Genomic DNA, 23,927 nt, shown 5'->3' with positions numbered 1-23,927 from the left:
GATTTGGAATATAAGGAAGCAAAAAACACCCAATCAGAACAGCAAAAAGAAAAAAGAATCCAAAAAAATGAGGATAGTGTAAGGAGCCTCTGGGATAACTTCAAGTGTGCCAACTTTCACATCTTGGGGGTGCCAGAAGGAGAAGAGAGAGAACAAGAAATTGAAAACCTATTTGAAACAATAATGGCAGAAAACTTTCCTAACTTGGTGAAGGAAACAGACATCCAAGTCCAAGAAGCACAGAGAGTCCCAAACAAGATGAACCCCAAGAGGCCCACACCAAGACACATCATCATCAAAATGCAAAAGGTTCAAGACAGAGAATCTTAAAAGCAGCAAGAGAAAAGCAGTTAGTTACCTGCAAGGGAGTTCCCATGAGACTGTCAGCTGATTTCTCAAAAGAAACTTTGCAGGCCAGAAGGGAGTGGCAAGAAATATTCAGAGTGATGAAAAGCAAGAACCTACAACCAAGATTACTCTATCCTGCAAAGCTGGCATTTAGAATCAATGGCCATATAGAGAGTTTCCCAGAAAAGAAAAAGTTAAAGGAGTTCATCACCACCAAACCATTATTATATGAAATGTTTAAGGGTCTTTTTGAAGAAAAAGATAAAATGTATGAACAAACAAAATGGCAATGAATACATATCTATCGACAATTGGATCTACAAACAAAATGAACAGGCAGAACAGAAACATTCTCATAGATACAGAGAACATTTTGTTGGTTGCCAGATGGGAGATGGGTTGGGGGAATGGGTGAAAAGGTGAAGGGATTAAGAAGTACAAATTGGTCACTAGGCTGACAAACCTCAAAGGGAAGGGGGTTGTGTGTTAGGAAGAAATAAACCAAAGAACTTATATGCATAACCAATGGACACAGACAACAGTGTGGGAAAAGGCAGGAGGGTGGGAGTGGGGAGGAGGGGGTCAGTGGGGGAAAAATGAGGAACATCTGTAATACATTCAACAATAAAGATTAAAAAAAAAAATCAATGGAAAAATATCCTAGGGTGAGTATTAACAACAAAAATAATAATAAAAATCTTTCCTTTCTGTAAAAAAAAAACAAAAAACAAATTTCTCTTTCAAAAGACAAAGTTTCAGATTGGGCTAAAAAAAGCAAAAAGCAAAATGAAGCTATGTATAAGAAACTCACCTCAAATAAAGTGATAAAGTTTGAAAATAAATAAATGGTTGGGCAAATCCAAAAGCAAGAGTGGCAATGTTAATACCAATTTCAAGGCCAAAAGTAGTAGATAAGAACAAGCAGCAGAAATTGCCAGACGCCTCTGCAATGCCCATTTCTCTTCATACTTGCTAACAAAACCTCAGTTTAATCTGGCATAGCGATGTGTCCAGATAAAAAATTATTTTTTTCTTATCCTTTTTGACAATTAGGGGCGAACAATAAGTTATAAGCAGAGTTTAGTGGCTAGGCTTTCTGAAGTCTAATTCAGCTTGAAGCTACTTCATTTTGCCTTCCCCTTTTCCGGTCTTTCTGGCTGGAATATGTGTGTGATGGCTGGTGCCTGGAAACAATGTTGGCACCATCGCTTGAAGAACAGACTCTACATAGCAAAGGTGGCAGAACAAAAGACATGGAATTTCCAGTCCAGGTGACCATGGAGCCATTCTACCAGCCCGACCTTCTTACCATTAGACATTTTTTATGTTCGGAAAAAAAGAATTTCTATTTATGTAAGCCACTTTTATTTGGGTATTGTTTTCTATCAGCCAGCTCAATTTCCTGTGGTACAGATGTAAACATGAAAAAAATACAGTTGTCAGCTATTATGCACTACAAAAAAGAACAAAATTTTAAAAAAATCAAAACTACTAGAAAGACAAATAGAATTTAATGAAAAGATAACCGAAGTAGTAGATCTTAATATACCCCTTTCAGAGTTTGATAGACTATGAAGGCAAAAACAAGGAAGAATATAGAAGACTATAATAATATAACCTGTGAGCCTATTATTATACACGCAATATATATATGAGTATATGTGTGCGATTAGGATACAGTATAAAATCCACAAATTTATACCTCACAAAAAGAGACAATGCGGTCTTTTTATGTGTATGGACTATTTACAAAGTCAATTGTATACTCGGCCATAAATGGTGAAAGCGTATTACAGCACAGGGCACAGGGAAGAGGTGATGGCACAGTCTGCTCTTCAGCTGGCTGGCAGAGTGACTTCAGGCAGTACCTAAACCTTCCTGGCCTTTGTTTCATTATAGAATAGGGACATAATAGCTAGAATTTTTATATTTTATAATAATAGTAATTTTTTTTATCCTCACCTTAAGATACGTTTATTGATTTTTAGAGAAAGAGGAAGGGGGAGAGAGAGAAGCATTGATGTAAGAGAGAAGCATTGATCGGTTGCCTCCTGTATGTGTCCTGACCAGGGATCGAACCCACAACTTAGGTATGTACCCTGATTGGGAATCGAACCCACAACCTTTTGGGATACAGGATGACGCTCCAATCAACTGAACCACCCGGTCAGGACTATCTTTTATAATTATTATGCCTCCTAGCCTAGCATTTTCCAGCTTGATGTCCATTTACCTACATAAAGCTGCTAGTGTCACAGATAACTAACTCCAGGTGGAGGTGCCAGGCCATCAGGTGGCTGTCGCTGTCTGACGTCGGGAGGGTCAGCAGCAGGAGAGAAGGTTAACATTTCTCCACCGGGCCTCACAGCACTGTCCAGCACCGGATTCAAAGGCACCGAAAGAATGTGCAATGGATGAATTGTGACTTGCAGGAAAAGAAACAGGCACCGTGTTTCCAGTTATTCTTCATTTCAGACAACAACTAGCTGTTTCCGCTGGCTGGCACAGTAGCTGAATGGGGAACACTATTGAGTAAACTCTGCTGAAGAAGGATGAATGTGGGCCAGTGAATTTTTTTGACACAGTCCCAGCTTTATTTTTGCCTATTGCTGGCAAGCTACTACAGGGACATTAGGGAACAATTGACAAAGACTTTGTAAATAAGTCTTAAGGGACAAGAAGTCTCTCCAGCCCCCCAAAATATAAAGTTTTTTATAAACTTTTTATACCAACAAGAGTCATCTGTGACATAAGACAGAACTTCTAAATGTAGCTGTTGGTTAGACAAAGAAAAAAACATATAAACCTTTTTTTTTTAATCCACAAAATAAAATATTTTTAATGTCACAAAAGCAAAATATTGAAGTAATTAAACATTAAAAATAAAGAAAAGATAGTATTTTCAGGATCAAGGACTTTGATATATATAAATATGTGACTACTAAGAATACCATTAATTGTTTATTTTATTTTATTTTTTTATTCCTCATCTGAGGATATGTTTCTATTTGTCATTAGAGTGGGAGGGAGGGAGAGAGAGAGAGAGAGACAGAGAGAAACACAGATGTGATAGAGCCACACTGACCGGTTGCCTCCCACAGGACCAGACCAGGGCCAGGGACAAACCACAACCAAGGTTCATGCCCTTGATCAGAATCGAATTTGAGACTCATTGGTTCCAAGGGCTGACGCTCTAACCGCTGAACCAAACCGGCCAGGGCAATTGTTTATTTTAATACATTATTTCATATAAGTAGATTATAAATATATAGGTTATGTTGTAAATTATACATATTCAATGTTTATATTTTAATGAAATAATTTAATACAAACATTAGATATATAACAAACTTAAAGTTTCTATCCCTGAACTTAGAAGGAAAGCAGAAATGAACTGAAGAAACTAAGCTCCCAACTCATTTTACGTCACAAACTATTGATACACTCTCTGATGTCAACTGGGAATGAATGGGATATTTGTTCCTTTGCGTTGGGGGAGCTATAATACATCAGCAGAGTGATATTTATACTTCCCGAGGCATATTTGTGTTTCATCTCAAATATGTTGATGTATAAATAGATAAACTGAGAGTGGTTATTATTATTATTAATTTTTTTTGGGTCCAAAATATTCCCTCACTCTCTAGGTGTTCCTAATTTCTCTTAGCATTATCTTAGCCTACCAGTCCTTCGCCAATCCCTTCTTCCTCTCTTTAAAAAGTTGTGTGCAATTGTAAAAGCAACCCTCCTCTCTCTGCTTAGAATGACCTCATTAGCTTCTCTCCCATAAATATCCTTTCTCAGCCTTCGCTTGAGTTGTTGTCACTCATAGAAACTCCATCTTTTTTCTATGTGTAGAACTTCAAACTGAAAAAGATTTTCCATCTGTGAGGTTTCAGACTTACTCAGATACAGTTCAAATAATGTATCGCTTCCCAAATGACGATACATATGTGGTGCCCATTTATCAGCAAGGAAGCCGGGCTGGGGGGGAGAGACAGAGAGGATGAACAGAACGGAAACAGAGAACAGGCTTTCCTTGTCCGAACCGTAATAAAAGCTGAGATTCAGCGCTTTCGTAATCCTGTTGATTAGCACAAAGCTATCAGGACTACATGATTTTTTAAAATTCAGCTTGGCAGAGAGCACTTCATATTTACAGAACTGAATGGATAAAACCGGTGTTAAGAACTACATTAAAATGATTAAAAGATTTTGGGGGGGTTCTGGTCTAGAACATTTCTTTTTAAAGGATTATTTTTTTTTTTAATTCCAAAATTGCCTTGTGAAAATTGGTGATTTCTGTGTAATCATATAAGGCACAGGTCATCTTGCATTCCTGCCTTTTCCCAACACACAGAGGTCAGAGGCCTGGTGCTGCCTTCATCCTCATGATGGGAAGAGATGCCACAGAGTAATTCTAAAGAATAAAAAAAGATTGCCCTGGCTGGTTTTGCTCAGTGGTTAGAGCGTCAGCCTGCGGTCCAGAGAGACCCGGGTTCGGTTCCCGCTAAGGGCACGTACCTCAGCTGCAGTTTGTCCCTGGTCCTGGTTGGGTCGTGCAGGTGGCAACCACTTAATGTGTCCCTTTCATGTCAATGTTTTTTTCTCTCTCTCTCCCTCCCACTCTATCTGAACAAAATATCAAAAACTGTCCTTGGGTGAGGATAAAAAAGAAAGAAAAAGAATAAAGAAGGATTAAGAAGAACAGAGAAGGCGTCTGAGGCAAATGCAACATACGAAATCGGGAATCTCTTTTCCACATAATTTGTAAAGCTTTTTTTTTTTTTTATTCCTCACCTGAGGATATTTTTTTATTTGTCATCAGACAGAGTGAGAGGGAGGGAGAGACAGAGAGACAGAGAGAAACATCGATGTGAGAGAGCCACACCAACTGGTTGCCTCCCACACGACCCAACCAGGGCCAGGGCCGAACTGCAACCAAGATACGTGCCTTCACCAGAATCGAACCTGCCACTCACTGGTCCGAGGACGGACGCTCTAACCACTCAGCCGGCCAGGGCATAAAGCTTTTTTTTGAGTCTTTCTTGTCCCGTTACTTGTTTTCCCTTCACCAGGCAGGGAAACTCAGTTCTGCCCATTGAGAATGTCATCTGCCTCTCTGAAAAAGGGCAGGCAGAGTGGGGTGGGGAGGTGAGTGGGCACAGGGCATTTAAAGTCTTTAACGTTTGAAGAAGGAAAGTTAAAACTAACAGCTAAATGGTCAGTTTCTTCCTCAATGGTCAGTTTCTTCCTCAACCATCAATGCTGGTTAGGAGGTAATCCGTAGTAGGGGAAGGTCATGTTTTTACCAACCTAACTCACATCACCATTCTGGGACTCTGATGTGTCCCTCTTCCACTTTCTAGTCAGTAAAGAAACTCCTCACACTCTGAATCCAGTTATTTAAAATGAGTCACACGCACGACTCAAGATTCCGCTAACTACAGTATTTTTCCTCATATTACAGTGTTTCCTTCAAGATTAGCTGGTAAGAGTATTACTTCTCCATTTCCAGGTAGCTATAGATTTTTGTTACACGCTGTCTATTGTATGAAGATGTGTGTGGGTATGAATAAAATATAATGTGTACATATACAAGGTGTTTGAATAACGCTATAATTATAAACACAAGTTTAAAGAAAAGATCGATTCGCCAATTCATCCGAGGAAAGGACAAATTAACTAAAACAAATACCATTTTACAGAATGCATTTTTGTTTTCAAACTCAAGTGATTTTTACTCAAATTTTATAAATTCGACTTAGTCATTTCTCTTATGCTAGGGATCGAAATCTCCCTTTGATACACTTGAATTATTTATCATGGATGTCAAACATTATACAGAGATTAATGGTGAAATTAATACTGTGGATCAAGGATAAGTGGCTGCTCCCAATTTGCATTTGACCGCATTTCTATCATTCTGTGGTTCCTAAAAATTCTGACAACAGGTTTGCATTAGAGACAGCCTTTCTTGCTGCAGTTACCATAGGAGACATTTCCATGGGCTTTCACAGTGAGCAAGAAAGGTACACATCAATCCATATTATCTAACTTTGCTGGATCTTTATGTATGCTCACTCATAAATGAATCCTCGTGCAGCTACATTAATCAACCCTGGACTAAATCTTTCAGAGACTCTTCAGTGCTTCTGGTCCAAGGTGAAAGGCTCACACCCCTAGGTCTTGCATTCACACCCTGTCTCCACCAGGGCCCAATCCACATCCTACTACCTCCCTCCTGTGCAGGTCCCCCCCCCCCCCCGTGTGCCCACTCACTCCCTGCACCTTTCCACCTCAGCGCGTTGCTGACTGAAGCTCTTCTCACCTGGAGTATCTTCTTCCTTTGCTCTACAAACTCAAGCTACTCATTCTTTTTGTAAAAGTTGTATTTTTTTAATTATACAAAATAATGCATGACTACATGATGCTTGGAGAAATAGTCAAACAATACAGAAGTATATGTACAGTGAAAATGGAAAGTCCCGCCCTGGCCAGTTTGGCTCAGCGGTTGGAGCGTCGGCCTGCGGTCCAGAGAGACCCGGGTTCGGTTCCTGCTAAGGGCATGTACTTCGGTTGCAGTTTGTCCCCGGCCCTGGTTGGGTTGTGCGGGTGGCTGCCACTCGATGTGTCCCTTTCACGTCGATGTTTCTCTCTCTCTCTCTCCCTCCCGCTCTATCTGAACAAAAAATGAAAAAATATCCTCGGGTGAGGATTAAAAAAAAAAGGAAAGTCCCCATGCATTCTAGGCCTGCCCCACTCCCCCATCACCCGCGACTGCACTCCCCTCCTCCCAACTCTTTTCTCTGCATTTAATACACACACACAGTTGTTGTTTTTAATTCTCACTGGAGGATATTTTCATTGATTTTTAGAGAGAGGGGAAGGGAGGGGAGAGGGATAGAGAGAGAGAAAGAGAAAGAGGGAGCTGTGAGAAACATCAGTCAGTTGCCTCCCGCACAAGCCCCAACCGGGCTGGAATCAAACCCGAAACCTAGGTATATGCCCTGACTGGGGATGGAACCTGAGACCTTTTGATGTGTAGGACAATGCTCCAACTGAGCCACACCCGGTAGTGCTACATACAGTTTTTGTTTATTTCATTTTGTAGGTACGTGGGGTTAACTATACACTCTGTTCTGTGACGAGCTTCTTCCTAATCAAGACCTACGTTACATGTTCTCTCTCCCCAAAGTCCTCCTCACTGCTTTAGAACCTAATGCTTCCTCCCAATTACCATGCCTTGAACTTTTAACTCTTGGAATCCATGGCCCTCTGTTGGTTTCTGATCCATCTTTTTATGACGCTGGGTTGTTTAATGTTTTCATATATTAGTGTCTTATCAGCAGAATGTGTGAAGTCTTTGAGGGCAGGAACTAATATTTATGTTTGTGGTGTTAGAACTGTATTATGCACAAAGTAGGTATTCAAAACTATTTTATTGAGCTCCCCATTTCCCAATCTAAAGTGGAAAAGCGCTGCTTAAAAATGGAGGGAAAAATAAAAATGTATTATACTGAAGTACTTTAGACTTTTCATGGCCTCTCCTAAGAATCCTCCCAATGTGTTCTACCCGCTGGTGGGCAGATTCCTATCCATCAACTGAGAAGTGCAGCGACTTCGTGAGAGGTCACCTCCCCAGACAAAACTTTTCTTCTCAGACCAAGGACAGCTCCACCATTCAAAAACCCTCAGGGATGAAAACATTCTTACACAGTGAAGGGAATTTACCGTGCAGGGTGGCGGGGGAAAGGGTTGTAAGGAAATTACAGTCTATTCAAGGAAAACACACTCTTCACACATTGTAGATCTAAAATCTCAGCTCTCACTGAAGCACTTCTCCAGTGGAATTAATCATTGGCCTAGCAGCCACGGCGATTCAAAACACCATTCACTTTTCCTTTTAACATAAAAGCTGTAGAGTCAAACTTGACATTACTTTTTTTAAAATGCTATTATCTCAGATCACAAGGAAGGCAATACAACAAGTTACATCAAACAAGTTACTTAATACTTCCATGCCTCAGTTTCTTTATCCTTAAATTGGTATAACAATAATGCCTACCTTATTAGTTTCTGATCAATAAATGAGATAATCTAGTATAGTTTGTAGCAATGTCTGGCTCACAGTAAGTTCTCAAAAATGTTAGCTAAACATTCTCAAATATGATGAAGATGATTGTTTTACAGCTTTTCATGTCTGTGTCAGGGACTGATAGGGTTTTCTACATGGGACCTTAGTCAAAGGAGGCAGACAAGAAAGAATACCGTTGAGCTGTTATAATGGTGAACGTTATGAGTGCTATTTCTTAGAAAATTCTATTTAATTCCTTCAATCTCATTACAACACATTTGCTTAGAATCTTTGCTAAACTGACTATTGCTTGAAATAAATGGATTATTAAATGGAAAATCTCTTTTCATTAGAAATTTCCCTGAAATTGTATTAGTCATAACTGGATTTTATATTCCTTTTGACATCTTACATGTCTTCTATTAATAGTCTCAATTCTTAAGTCCAAATAACCCACTGAAAGAATCTAATTTGATATTTAATAGCTAAGGATTTTATTTTATCAAAAAAGTTGCTGTTGGTCCCCAAAGAGCTAAATCCTTCAACCGAGGCCATTAATCAAAACAAACAAAATTATTTTGGTTAAGGGCTAAATACTTAGAATGCTGCAGATAACCGAAACAGTTAAAATACGTCAAGTTGCTAATTTGAGGATCTCAAATAGTTATTAAGGTGATGAGGGTGCCGACAGAGAAAACCTGCAGCAGTTAACTGGTTAACTCAGACACACAGACACTCGGCATCAACTGATCAAGCGTTTCAGGCTGAGCTAGTCAGTCATTCAACTGTTTACTTTGCCTGGATGAAGTCTATATAATAAATTAATTTAGGCCACTTTGATAATTAATGTGTGTTCATTAATGTTCAGGCTAAGAGCATAGGATTTGAGGTCAGAAAGATGAGAGTTTAAATTCCAATTTGGTAGCCTTTTAGGTCAGTCACAGAACTTGAGCAAATTGTTGGACCTCTCTAAGCTTTGGTTTCCTTCTCTGTAAAATGTGAGTATCACGTATTTTGTTGGCTTGTAAGGATAAAATGAGGTAATACACTTATAAAGAGCTTAACTGACAGTAGGTAGATATTGGATTATTTCTTTTGTTTGTTTGTTTTTTTAACCCTTGATAATAAATAAGTAAATACAAAAATATATGGCCAGCCAGTGTGGCTCAGTGGTTGAGTGTCGACCCATGCACCAAGAGGTCCCAGCTCGATTCCCGGTCAGGGCACATGCCCAGGTTGTGGGCCTGATCCCCAGTGGGGGGCATGCAGGAGGCGGCCAATCGATGTTCTCTCTCATTGATGTTTCTATCTCTCTCTCCCTCTCCCTTCTTCTCTCTCTAAAATATCAATAAAGAAAAAAATTTTTTTAAATAAAGAAAATATATTTATATATCGAACAAGTTACTTAATACTTAATATATATATCATATATATATATATATGATATATATATATATATCAGATAATAATAAGCACTGTGGAGAAGAGCAAAGTGGGAACCCTAAATGTCTCCCAGTGTGGGGAGGGGTAGCTACAATGGAAAACTAGGAGAGAGACCCGGATAAGGTGGCTCAGCCTCAGTCCAGACATAAACATTGTCAAGTGGCACAGGGCAAGCTATACTCTGTCAGCCTTCATTTTTTTCATGATTGTGACCATCATAATCAGGACACAGCCTAAACTTACAGCAACAAGTGTAGAAGTCAGGAATGAGGAGGTGAGGGAGCTAAGACTTGATAGACCGACGAGCTGCAGGGCCAGCCATGGGTGTCCATGGTGCACAGTCCTAAACACAGGCCCCGTGGCCTGGAAACTCACACCCGATGCTCAACAATGCAGTCTAGAGGGTGAGTTCAGCTATAAAAGCAGTTTCTTTTGATTATTAAAAATAATAATGATTATTATTTTTTTAATTAAAAACAATTTTTTCTTTCTTGATATTAGAGAGAGAGAGAGATGGAGGGAGAGTGAGAAAGGAGATAGAAACGTTGATAAAAAAGAACACAGATTGGCCACCTCCTGTATGCCTCCCACTGGGGATTTGGCCCACAACCTGGGCATGTGCCCTGACCGGGAATCAAACCAGCGACCTCTTGGTGCATGGGCCGACGCTCAACCACTGAGCCATAACGGCTGAGCAAAAAAGAAATATTATTTTAAAAGTAAACAACCACATTTCAGAAAGGATATAACCTAAATATGGAAAAGCTATATGATTTAAAAAATAAGCCACCTATGATCCAATTAGCCTACGTATTTAATATGAGCATGTGGTTAATTTCCTCCTAATCTTTTTACATATGTATGTTTAAAGAAAACAAAAATTATACTGTATACAAGTGTGGATCCTGTGCTTTAAAATGTAACATTGTCTCATAAGCATTTTCCCTGTTGCTAACCAGCTTCTCATAACTACCCTTTAACAGCGAATAACATATCATTAAGTAAATGAACAGTAATTTGCTTAATTTAACTATCTCCTTATATTGTTAGATGTTTAGAATCTTTCTTACTTGTTAATATTAAAATGTATCGATATACATTTTCCTGTATGTTTTCTTTTCTATATTTTATTTTTAATTGTTTTTATTAATTAATTTTTGTTACAGATGTTTCTCCTTTTCCCCCCACTGTTTTCTATATTTTGGATTATCTTCTCAGAATTGATTTTCAGAATTTTCAAAACATTAGATGTTCCAGGACATCAACATTTTATGACTCTTTGTACTCACTGCCAAATTGCTTTTCAAAGGCATTATATCAATGTACAGTCCCAATAATGGCATGCAAGAGTAACTAACAAACCTCATTGCACCCTTGAAAACATTGGGTTATTTCATTATTAATTGTCTTTTCGCAGCTTCAGTTTCTGGGCCGTGATAATAAACAAATCCATGGTATGTCAGATGGTGATAAGCGCAATGGTGAGCCGCAAAGTGAGGAGCGGGGGATGTGGTGGGAGTGGGGTGGGGGTTGGTGGCTGCTGTTTGATACAGGACTGTCAGGAGAGGCCGTTCTATAAAGGTAGCATTTGAGTAAGAGCTGAAGGAAATGAAGGAGTAAGGTATGCGGATTGTCTGAAAAAAAGACAGCTTCAGGCCGAGAAAATGCCAAGAAAGGGACTAAGGCAGGTTCATGTTGGGTCCTCTTGGAGGAACAGCAAGAGGGCCAGTTTGTGGCTCCTGTCCATTAAAAGAGTGACAAAAAGCCAGCTGATGTGGCTCAGTGGATTGAGCATTGTCCCAGGGATCTGAGAGGTTCCCTTTCGATTCCCTGTCAGGGCACATGCCCAGGTTGTGGGCTCAATCCCCAGTAGGGGGCGAGCAGGAGGCAGCCGATTGATGTTTCTAGCCCTCTCTTCCTTCCTCTCTAAAAAATCACATGGAAGTGGGGTACAGACTGATAGTCCCCAGAAAAGGGGGTGATGGGGGAGAGATAAACCACAGAACTTATATGCATGTGTGCATGAACAATGGACATGGACAACAAAGCTGGGGACAGGGCGGGGAGGGCGGGGAGGGGGGAATCAGTGGGGGAAAAAGAAACATCTGTAACAAAAATAAATTAATTAATTAAATTTAAAAAATAAAAAATAAAACAAAAAATCAATAAAAACATTCTCATTTTTAAACACTTATTTAAAAAGAGGGGGACAAGCCCTGGCCGGTTTGGCTCAGCGGTTAGAGCATCCGCCTGCGGTCCGGAGAGACCCGGGTTCGGTTCCCGCTAAGGGCACGTACCTCGGTTGCAGTTTGTTCCCGGCCCTGGTTGGGTCGTGCGGGTGGCAGCCACTCGATGTGTCCCTTTCACATCGATGTTTCCCTCTCTCTCTCTTCCTCTCTCTCCCTCCCACTCTGTCTGTAAAAAAAAAAAAAAAAAAAAAAAAAAAAAAAAGAGGGGGACAAAAAGGAAATGAGATCAAAGGGAAAGCAGGCAGCCAGGGCATATAAAGCTTTATCGGCCACTGTAAGGATTTTCCTTCGGAGTAGAATGGGAAGGCAGTAAAGGGTTGGAAAGAGGGGGTTTAAGAATTGTGTTTTCTATGACTGGCTGGTGTGTTCAGAATAGGTTAATATGCTCCAAACAAAACTCAGCATCTTTCCCAGGGAAACTTCTACCTTCTCAGCATCTCCATTCTCTGACTCATCAATGCTCAGAACCTCAGTTATCTTTTGCGTCTCAGAACCATTTGTCACCACGCCCTGTCAAGTCTCCCTCCAAAATGTCCCTTATGTCTAACTATTGTGTCTAACAATGCCCCTTCTCTAACCATGCCCACTGCCAGACCCACCATAACAGTTTTCTGACTGATGTCCCAGCCTCTGTCTTTCTGCGCACCCTCCGCACCGCTGGGTGCTGTCAGCAATCATCCTGGCAAAGCGGATCATCCATGGGTCTGCCTTTAACTCTGCTGCCCTCCTTCCACAAGTAAGGTCCAAATTCCTGCAAATGCAATTCAAGCTCTACCACAATCTGATTCTAATCTAGCGGTCAAAACTTATCTCCTATTATTATTCAGAATTGACTGTGCCTTCCTGTCTGACAAGTTTCCTGAACCAGCTTTGCACTTTCTTACCGTACACCTTTGCTTACATTGTATCCTTCCTTCTAGCCCCACCCAGAAATCCTACCCATACTTCCAGGACCACCCAAACATCACCCTCTTCGCAAAGTCATCCTCAATCTCCCTAGTTGGAATTATGTGCCCCCATAAATTTTCTTCTGTTACTCACACATTCTGGGCCATATTAATACCATAGTTTCTTTAATATACTTGCTCTCCTTCTAAGTGATAAGTTCCTTGAAGAGCCACATCTCTCCTGTAGCACTTACTACAATGCCTTGAACATAACAGGTGTCCAATAAATGCTTGTGGAACTTAAATTCCCCAAGGCCTTGTTGTTGCTAATTCACTGTTGAAACACAACTAGAGTTCAGGTCATCTAAATCCCAACTCCATGTACCGGTCCCAGTACCATTCTCTCCTGTTGACTTCTTTCTGTGGTTCACTGTCATCTCCTGTGAAATATATGTGAAACCGCTAGGGACTTTTAAGGAAGGATGACTAAACAAAACACAAATGCTGAAATTTAGTTTCCATGTAGCTATTTAAATCAAAGTGAAACTGATTTCAGGGCACTAAAATTTTGACTCTGAATTAAAAAATGAAAACGGAAAACATAGTGCTATTTATCTAGAAAACCTTTAGCTTCCCACAGTTTGATTTTTGAGCTGCATTTAAACTTTTAGGGGTCAAGTTGCCATGTTTCTGGGTAGCCTGTAAATCTGTAGTTTAGGGGGAAAAAAAGGCAAAAAAAAATTGTGTGTGATTTTGCTTAACAACTGTCAGTAAACGTTTCTAAGCCTCTAAGAATATGAGAGGGTTTGAACATTCGGAATGAGAGCCTGAGGCCAAGCATAATTCCCAATTATCCCAATTCTCCCCATTTGGAAAAATAGCTCAAGGAACCAGTATTCTAAGCTGCGCTTTCCCTTTGGTATTTGAAATTAAATTATACTCATAATACATGTTATACATAAGTATACGTAAAATGAGAATAAAGTTGTTACAGTATTTAAAATATAGTAATAGCATTAATATGCACATCTGAGGATTCTTTGTGAGCGATGACGCTGTTGCCTTAGGAATTTTGGAGAATGGTTTGAGGTAGTGGGGGAAGGAAGGAAATGGAAAGTCTTTCTCTCCTGTACGGTTTTGCCTTCTCTCCATTCCAACTTAGACACGGGTAGCATTGCTATGAAGAATGTCCCGTTGAGGTTTTTCACAAATTCACATGAAACAGGATAAAATTAAAGCCTTACATTTTACAGGGGAAAAAAGGACAAACCCGAAGCATGACTTCATCACACTCTACTCGGTCTCACCCTGAGTGTTACAGCAGCGACTGACCTGTGAATCTGCCATGGATTGTAACACAGGATCACAAAAATGAAAGTAACCTTTGAAGTAGTCTTATCACACTTCTATCCTTGGCAAGAAAGCCCCAAACCATCACAAAGGGTTGGTATTTTAAGAACTTTCCCAAGGCGATTTTTCCCAGCTACAACCTAAATTCTACCTTAGGGAACGACATGGACCATTTTTTGTGTGCTCTGCAATGGAGACATGAAAACAGCTTTTAGCCATCGCTAATGATCATAACCATTTCTCTATCACCTGGGCTGTGTTTCTGGGCTGTGGGAGACAGCACAGAGTAATGGGCAAGAATTAGGGACGGAAGACAGATTCGTTCTTAAGCCACAGATGTATGATCACAGGTACTTTACCTAAGCTCGCTAAGCCCCAGTGTCTGCACTCATAATGTGGGAATGATAATACCATCCAACTGATCGAATTACTGTGAAGTATAGTCTAGAACAAGTGCTGTCCAATAGAAATGTATAAGGCAAGCTGCAAACGTGAGTCACAGCTGTAATTTTTTGTTTTATTTTGTTTTCTTATTCTCACCCGAGGACATTTTTGCATTTATCTCCAGACAGAGCAGGAGGGAGAGGGGGAAGAGAGAGAGAGAAAGAGAAACATCTATGTGAGAGAGACACATCGAGTGGTTGCCACCCACACGACCCCATTCGGGCCGGGGACAAACTGCAACCGAGGTACGTCTCTGGTCCGCGGGCCGACACTCTAACTGCTAAGCCACACCGGCCAGGGAATGTAATTTAAAATGTTCTAGTAGCCCCATTAAGAAAGGTAAAAAGATCCCGGCTGGTGTGGCTCAGTGGGTTGAGTCCAGTCCTATGGACTGAGAGGTCCTGGTTCGATTCCTGGTCAGGGCACATGCCTGGGTTGTGGGCTCGATCTCCAGTAGGGGGTGTACAGGAGGCAGTCGATGGATGTTTCCATCTCTTTCTTCCTTCCTCTCTTTCTAAAAAATAAATAAAATTATATATATATATATATTTTTTTTTTAAAAAGGAAAGGTAAAAAGAAATGAGTGAAATCAATTTTAGTAATATATTTTATGTCACTCAACATATCCAAAATATCATTTCAACATGTAAAAATAATAGTGAGATATTTGCATTCTCTTTTTTGTACTAAGTCTTTGAACTCCAATGTGTATTTTACACCCACGGCTCGTCTCAAGTCAAACGAACCACATTTGAAGCGCACATAGCCCGTGGCTACCGTACTGAAGAGTGCAGGTCTAGAAAAAGGCTATAGAGCATGTAGCCATTTTACTGCGCATGCAGTGAATCCTAAAAAGTTAGGATTCTATTATTATCGTTAATATTATTCTTAGAGAACGATGGTTCTCAAAGCCTCCCTCCTGCAGACTGGCTCTGTCTGTGGTGCTCCTAGGGGTCCCTGGAGGAACTGGGCTGCTCAAGCCTGAGCCCTCCAGTTATTTCAAGGCAACGTCCTTAGGGTCATGCTCCATGTATCCTATGGAGGGGGCCCCAAAAAGTGGGATCTGTGCCCTGGCCGGTTTGAGTCAGTGATTAGAGCATCAGCCCGAGGACCGAAGGGTCTCGAGTTTGATTTCTGAGGTGAAGGGCATGTACCTGGGTTGTAGGTTTGATCCCCGGCTCCATTTGGGGTCATTCGGGAGGCAACCAATCGATGTGTCTCTCTCACATTAATGTTTTTCTCTCTCTACCCCCTTCCTCCCTTCCACTCTATCTAAAAAAACAAAAAACAAACAAACAAACAACAACAACAAAAAAAACAATGAAAAAATATCCTCAGGTGAAGATACTAACAAATAAGTGAAAAAATAAAACAAGTGGGATCTGCATGGGGAATATCCCTGGAGTGCCAATGACACGTTAATCCCCAAGAAGTAGGCAGCACCACCAGCCTGCCACCTTCTCATACAAATAGGACAGCACAGGGCATTTTCTCCAGCAACTGACTGTGCCTGTGTTTTTCCCTCACAAGGAGCAAGATGCTATGCAATACAGTGCGCTCAAAGGTTGATTTGAGAAGTTAAACATAGTTAACCATATGACCCAGCAATTCCACTAAGTATGCCCAAGAGAACTGTAAAACATATGTTCACACAAAAACGCGTACACAAATGTACCCAGCAGCATTGTCCCTCAGAGCCAAGAAATGGAAACAACCCAAATGTCCATCAGCTGATGAATGGATAAACAAAATGTAGTGTATCCGTACAATGGGATGCACTCAGATAAAGGAATGAAGGGCTGGGACATACTACAACCAAGGATAAATCTTGAAAACATTGTGCTAAGTAAAAGAAGCCAGTCACAAAAGGCCACATGTTACATGATTCCATTTATATGAAACATCCACCATGGGCACATCCATGGGGTCAGGAAATAGATTCCTGTTTCCAGGGACTGGGTGGAGGAGAGAGTGGAGAATAGTTGCTAACAGGAATAGAGTTTAGTTCCGGGGTGATGGAGATATTCTGCGATTAGATAATGGCAGCGATTATACAATATTGTAAATATACTAAAACCACTGAGTTGTTTTTTGAAAAGTTGATTTGTTCTCCCAGGGAAGCACAGTCAGATTTACAAGTACTGCCAGAGCCCCAGAATTGAGAATTACTTCTAAGACTTTAAAAATTGATTACTCGAGGGAGGGAGAGAGAGCTGAATACCAATGTGAGAGAGACACATCGATTGGTTGCGTCCCGCGCGACCCGACCAAGGCCAAGGATGGAACCACAACCAAGAAGGAGCTTCGAGCTGTGACCAGACTTCCAATGTCCTCGCCAAAGAAGCTTAGCCCAGCCTCGACCCCGGAGCCTTCTCAGATGCCTGGTGAAGGAGATTCAGCTGGCCTTCCGGCTACCTCAGAAGTACTAGCAAAGAACCTTAGTAACTTGACTTTCAACCCTAGTACCGCATTTCCTTCCCTTCCACCAAAATGTTCACCCCAACAGCAGGACAGAGAACAAAACTTACAGGGTCTTGGACTGGGGCTGGGTTAAGGCCTGTTCTACAGGAGAACACTTGGAGTGAGGACCTTGGCAATGACTCAGAGATAAAGGATGCCAAGGGTGTTACTGATTCCTCCACACTGCACCCTGCCTCTGAGAGAGACAGAGACATCGATGAGAAAACATCGACTGGCCGCCTCCTACATGCCCCACACTGAGGAACGGGTTCGCAAACTAGACATGTATCCTGTCCTGCAGTCAAACCATAAATCTCTTGATGCATAGGTCAATCACTGAGCCACACCAGCTGGACAACAATATATGATCGAATCAAGATTCAGAAGATTTAGATGTAGCTGTCATTTTGCCTACATCATGGAGATCCTTCTGATAATATTAGCATGGAAATAATTATGACATGGAATTGATTTAGCTATAAATCTTATTCTCGTACTTTTTTTCTTGCTACTCATTTTTTTTTAATCCTCACCAGAGGACATTTTTTGCATTTATCTTCAGATAGAGCTGGAGGGAGAGAGGGAGGAAGAGAGAGAGAGAGAAACATTGATGTGAGAGAGACACATCAACTGGCTGCCACCCACACGACCCCAACCAGGGCCGGGGACAAACTGCAACCGAGATACGTGCCCTTAGCGGGAACTGAACCCGAGACTCTCTGGTCTGTGGGCCGGAACACTAACTGCTGAGCCAAACCAGCCATGGCTCTTGCTACTAATTTCAAGGTCATTATACAGCAGCTTAGGTAAGCGACTCTAGGCTAGGATAGACTGTATACCAATATTTTGATAACCTATGGTAGAAGTTCTGTGATGTCTTTTTCTTGCCTACCTTGGTACCAGTAAATTATAAGGAATTAATGTAGTTTTTATTTAAATGACTTCAATATACTTCCAATCCTTTATAATTTGACCCAAAGAAGCACTAACAGGTCTTGAGTGTTGTCATTGTGTTTTAGAAGCCTGAAGTCAGTAAGATGAAACCCAATATCAAGAATTAAATGCAAGTCGTGGCCGGTTTGGTTCGGCAATTAGAGCATCGGCCTGCGGACCAGAGAGTCCTGGGTTAGGTTCCCGCTAAGGGCACATACCTCGGTTTCAGTTTGTCCCTATCCCGGTTGGAGTCGTGTGAGTGGCAACCAATCAATGTGTCTCTCTCACATCGATGTTTTTCTCTGTCTCTTCCCCCCTCTCTTGTATTGAAAATAGACACACAATACAATACCCTTGCTCTTAGTTTTTATTTTATACTTGTTTTTGTTAGCAATGGACAATAATTCTTATCCTCATCACTTTTCTATAATGTAAATATCTGGCATTTTAATATTTTGTGATATTTTCCTACTGGGAAGGAACTTTCATATTTGGATAAGGTTAAAAAACAAAGGAATAAATATTTGCACATATAAAAAAAAAAGATTACCTGCCCTGGCTGGTTTGGCTCAGTGGTTAGAGAGTTGGCCATGCATCAAAGGGTCTAGGGTTTGATTCTCAAACAAGGGCATGTACCTGGGTTGCAGGTTTGATCCCCACCTCAGGTTGGGGTTGTGCAGGAGGCAACCAATTGATGTGTCCTCTCATATCAATGTTTCTCTCTCTCTCTCTCTCCCTCCCTCCCTTCCATTCTAAAAATCAATGGAAAAATATCCTTGGGTGAGGATTAACCAAAACAACAACAACAACAAAAATTGGTGCCTGGGCTTATTGCCAGGATTAAGAAAGTTAACATATATGAAGTGCTTTGCCTATAGTAGATACTTAATAAATGTTTTCTAGATAAAAAATCAATAATTAAAACCTTGCCCTCCCTCCCCCTGGGAGGCTAAACTTACTTAAACATGCTTTCCTTCTTTCTGGAACATTCCTTCTCCATGATGACTCCTCTCCTCTCTTCCTTCAGTCTTTGCTCAGTTACCACCTCAACAACCCTGACCCTTCTACCCCACCCCACCCCTTTGTTGCTTATTTCTCTTTGTAGAATTTATCACCTTTTAATATACTAGATGACCCTTTGCTGATGTGTCTTGTTCGTGACCTATCAGCTCCAACTGGAAGGCTGGGATCGTATCCGTCTGTCTGCACTGGGGGTCAGGATGGGAGTGAGATGTACCTTTCACCCAAGGGATGTCCCCTTTTGCACCATTTTCTATTGTCCCGTGCGCTTAAGTTCTTTTCACAACCAGGAAAAGTGAGAAATAAAACGATGGAAATAAAAGTGTACGTGGACCTTAGGGAGAAGCCAGTGGCGTGAAATAGTAAGGTATCTCTGACCAGAGAAGGATTCTAGAAGAAAGGTCACCTTTGGACCTTACCCCTGAGAAAAAGTGAAAAGACTCCTCAGAAACGGCACACAGCCCTGGTCTTGAAGCACAGCGTGTACACAGGTTAGCAAGGAGTCTTAGTAAGACTCCTTCTGTATTGTGCAATTTGTGTCCTGTACCTATGGGTACAACGAGAAAATTTTCCATGGCAAAATGCCTATTTCCAGGCACAGTAAACAGAAGTGTTTGCATAGGGCTGTTTGCCCACTTCCACCACTGCCGCATAGACGGGCAGGTGCCTCGGTGCTGGGAGTCCTGGGCAGGAACAGATGATCTGTGTCCACAGCCTTCCTGGACACAGTGGTCTTCCTCGTTCCCTCACAGACCCTCTGGAAATCGGATAAAGATGACAGGATCCCATATAAAAGCTCCGGACTTCAAATGGGTTGGTCTGTAAAGATATCTCAACTAGTTTGGATTAAAACTCCGCTCTAAGTTGTCCTTGGGGTCCCCTCCCTTTCTTTTCAACATCTCCCGTTCCTTCCCCATGTTTCACTACCTCTCTACTCTCTTGTCAGAAAACAACTCATGGGTCACTAGCCCCTTGGATAATCTGTTAACCCTTCTACAAGTTTTTGCCTTTAAAACACAGCCAATAGCAAAGCAATGATGATGATGTTGTTGATAATGATGATGGCAATCATACCTGGTTATAGCAGTTATTGTTTATTGGAATTTACTGTGGCAGGTATTCTACTAAACCTGGATACAATTTATCTTATTTAACCCTCAAGATCCTTCCTTCTAATGGGGGATATATTATTATACCTATGTATGGATGAGGAATGAAAAGTCACATAGCAAATGGTCAGACGAGGGGTTTTGGAGAACTGTCTCTAAAATTTTTTGCTCTAAGGAATTGCATTATATTATTTAAATGAATGAATTTGTAAGGTGGAAATTTCGATCTTCTGGAGAGAGCTGGCAGAGTTAGACAATCACAGAAATCCTCAGTAGCAATGAAATTGACCATTGAGGCTTAAAACTTCAAAACAAACCACTCTGTCTATGACTGCCTATGTTCAATCCTGAATGACATGTATGAGATTACCTGGGGCAGGTCACATAACCCCTATGTGTTTGAGATTATTGTTGAATTCAATGAGATAATGCCAATAAAGTGCTTGCAATGACGTGTGTGTGTGTGTGTGTGTGTGTGTGTGTGTATGGCATTCAGATGCTGTCTATTTTTTTTTTTTTATCCTCACCCGAGGATATTTTTCCATTTTTTGTACAGATAGAGTGGGAGGGAGAGAGAGGAAGGGAGAGAGAGAGAGAAACATCGACGTGAAGGGACACATCAAGTGGCTGCCACCCACACGGCCAACCAGGGCCGGGGACAAACTGCAACCGAAGTACATGCCCTTAGCGGGAACCGAACCCGGGTCTCTCCGGACCGCAGGCCGACGCTCTAACCGCTGAGCCAAACTGGCCAGGGCGATGCTGTCTATTTTGATTGCTACAAATCTTACTATTAGAACGATTTATTTCTAGCTTCCAAATAACAGAAGTGCTCTTTCACCTGATTTTATAATGTAGTTGTTGATCCATTTCCTATAAGTTTTTATTGAAAAGGTAACATAACAATAGAATTTCAAAGGGAAACATCCCCAAATCTCGTTTTTCTAACAACAATTACTTTTATTTTTTCATATTGCCTTTAAGTTTTGTTAATTCTGAGAATTTACTTGAAGAGAACACTGTATTCAATCATTTGGATTTTTATCTCACTTTATCATAAATCAGCTGTATGACCTCCGGGAAGTGACATTTTGCCTTAGTTTCCCAAAGGATAAAACGAAGAGGCAGGATCAGATGTAAGATCTCTCTAGTTCTAACAGTCCATGATTTTTATCTATAATCTACTTTCTTATTTGCTTTCATGATATTTAAGGTGCATGTAAGAAATGTTTGCAATGTTAGTTACCATTCTAAACTACGTCCAGGAAATAAAGTTTCATATAATGAGTTCTGCTGCTGTTAGGTTATAATTAAAACCCCCAGCAATTCAAAAGAAGCTATCAAATTACCAGAAAGCTATACAAGTTAATGTCTTAATACATTCATGATACATATGTTTGCAACTAAAGTATTAGCCATTCTACACCTTAATTGTAAGTAATGCATTTAGTTTGACAGGCCATTCTACTCTTTGTTGATATACAGTCATTAATTCAGAATGTAAATACAAAAATGTTCCCTCGGTGTAGTTTTTCCATGTGGTATTCTCAATTTTTAAAGTTTCTCTACAAGAATACCAGGAGGGGGAAACAAAGAAAAGGAGAAAAAGGAGTAACTCTACCTGATGTGGTTCATACTGGCAGAAACATGTCAACTTAAATGCCTAAAATGTCTGTAACTATTAATGGGATGAAGTAGTCACTCTCCCATACTGCTGCGTGGCGTGTAACCTGTTATAACCTCTCTAGAGGCGATCTGACAATACTAATCAAGAGTGTAGGTATGTTCCTACCCTCTGACTGGGTAATTCCACTTACAGAAATTTGTACTAAAGAAATAATAAACGTGCACAAGTGCTTTGTTGCAATATTACATATAACTATAAAGATTTGGAATTAATCTAAATGTCCAGAAATAGAAGAATGTCTAAACAACTGATGTTGCACATAGTATATTAAATATGTGTATATATGAATGTACACACATTTATGATATACATATATCATACGTACATGTGTGTGGACATTTTCCTTGCCTCAACCAGATCATTGTATAGATACCAAGGGTGCTTATTGCTACTGGCTTAGTCACTGTTTCTAGGTCTTTTTAGTGAACAAAGGAACTTGGAAATATATCTATATCTATATCCATCTATCTATCTATCTATCTATCTATCTATCTATCTATCTACATAAATCACTAACTTCTAATTTAAATTCAGAACTACAGGGTTTTCACTGTATGGGAGAGCATAATTGCCAATGATACATCAGATAAGGGGTTACTTTCCAATATATAGAGAGTGCTCATACAACTCAACAAAAGGAAGACAAAGAACCCAATTAAAAATGGGCAGAGGACCTAAATAGACACCTCTCCAAAAAGGACATACAAATGGCCAAGAGACATGTGAAGAAATGCTCAACATCACTAATCATCAGAGAGATGCAACTTAAAACAACTATGAGGTATCACCTCACACCTGTCAGAATGGCCGCCATCAACAAATCATCAAACAAGAGTTGGCGAGGGTGTGGAGAAAAGGGGACTCTAGTGCCCTGCTGGTGGGAATGCAGACTGGTGCAGCCACTGTGGAAAACACTATGGTGGTATCTCAAAAAGCTAAAAATTGACTTCCATTTGACCCAGTGATCCCACTTCTAGGAATATACCCTAAGAAGCCTGAAACACCAATCAGAAAGAATATATGTACCCCCATGTTTATAGCAGCACTATTTCCAATAGCTAAGATCTGGAAACAGCCCGAGTGTCCATCAGTAGACGAATGGATAAAAAAGCAGTGGTACATATACACAATGGAGTACTACATAGCTGTAAGAAAGAAAGATCTCTTATCCTTTGAGACAACATGGAGAGACCTGGAGAGTATTATCCTAAGCGAAACAAGTCAAGCAAAGAAAGACAAATATCACATGATCTCACTTATTTGTGGAGTATAATGAACATAACAGTCTGAGGAACAGGGGAGACACAGAGACGTGGAAGTAGGGTACAGACTTACAACCCTCAGGAGAGTGGAGGGAAGAGACAAACCACAGAACTTATATGCATGTATGCATAACTGATGGACATGGACAACAAAGCTGGGAATGGGGTGGCGGGGGATGGGGAGGAGGGTGTCAATGGGGAAAAAAGGAGAAACATCTGTAACAAAAATAAATTAATAAAAAAAAAAAGAAAAAGAACTGTAGGGTTTTTACTTATCTTTTCTCTTTATCTTCCCCCAGTGCTGAGAGTCCTGATTGCGAAGGACACTGAGCATGATAGAATTAGAAAATCCCATAATTAATATTTGCTTATCCCATATTCCCTAGAGTAGTAATATCAACACTACTATCAACAATATGATGACCAAAAAGTGTTAAAAAGTGTTTTGCAGTTCTTCTTGATTTTAAGGTATATCCCACTAGGGACATATAGTCAAATTAATGTCTGTTAAAATTATTTAAAATAATTCTCTATATGCCACCAACTGGACACACAATTAGGATTTTTGTTTGTTTGTTTTGTTAATCTATATCTGAGAATATTTTTTCCATTGATTTTTTTTTAGAGAGTGGAAGGAAGGGAGAGTAGGAAGAGAGAG

Source organism: Molossus molossus, unplaced genomic scaffold, assembly GCF_014108415.1.
Source record: "Molossus molossus isolate mMolMol1 unplaced genomic scaffold, mMolMol1.p scaffold_m16_p_7, whole genome shotgun sequence".
In the NCBI taxonomy this organism is placed as follows: domain Eukaryota; kingdom Metazoa; phylum Chordata; class Mammalia; order Chiroptera; family Molossidae; genus Molossus; species Molossus molossus.
Note: the sequence above shows the minus strand (reverse complement) of the source record.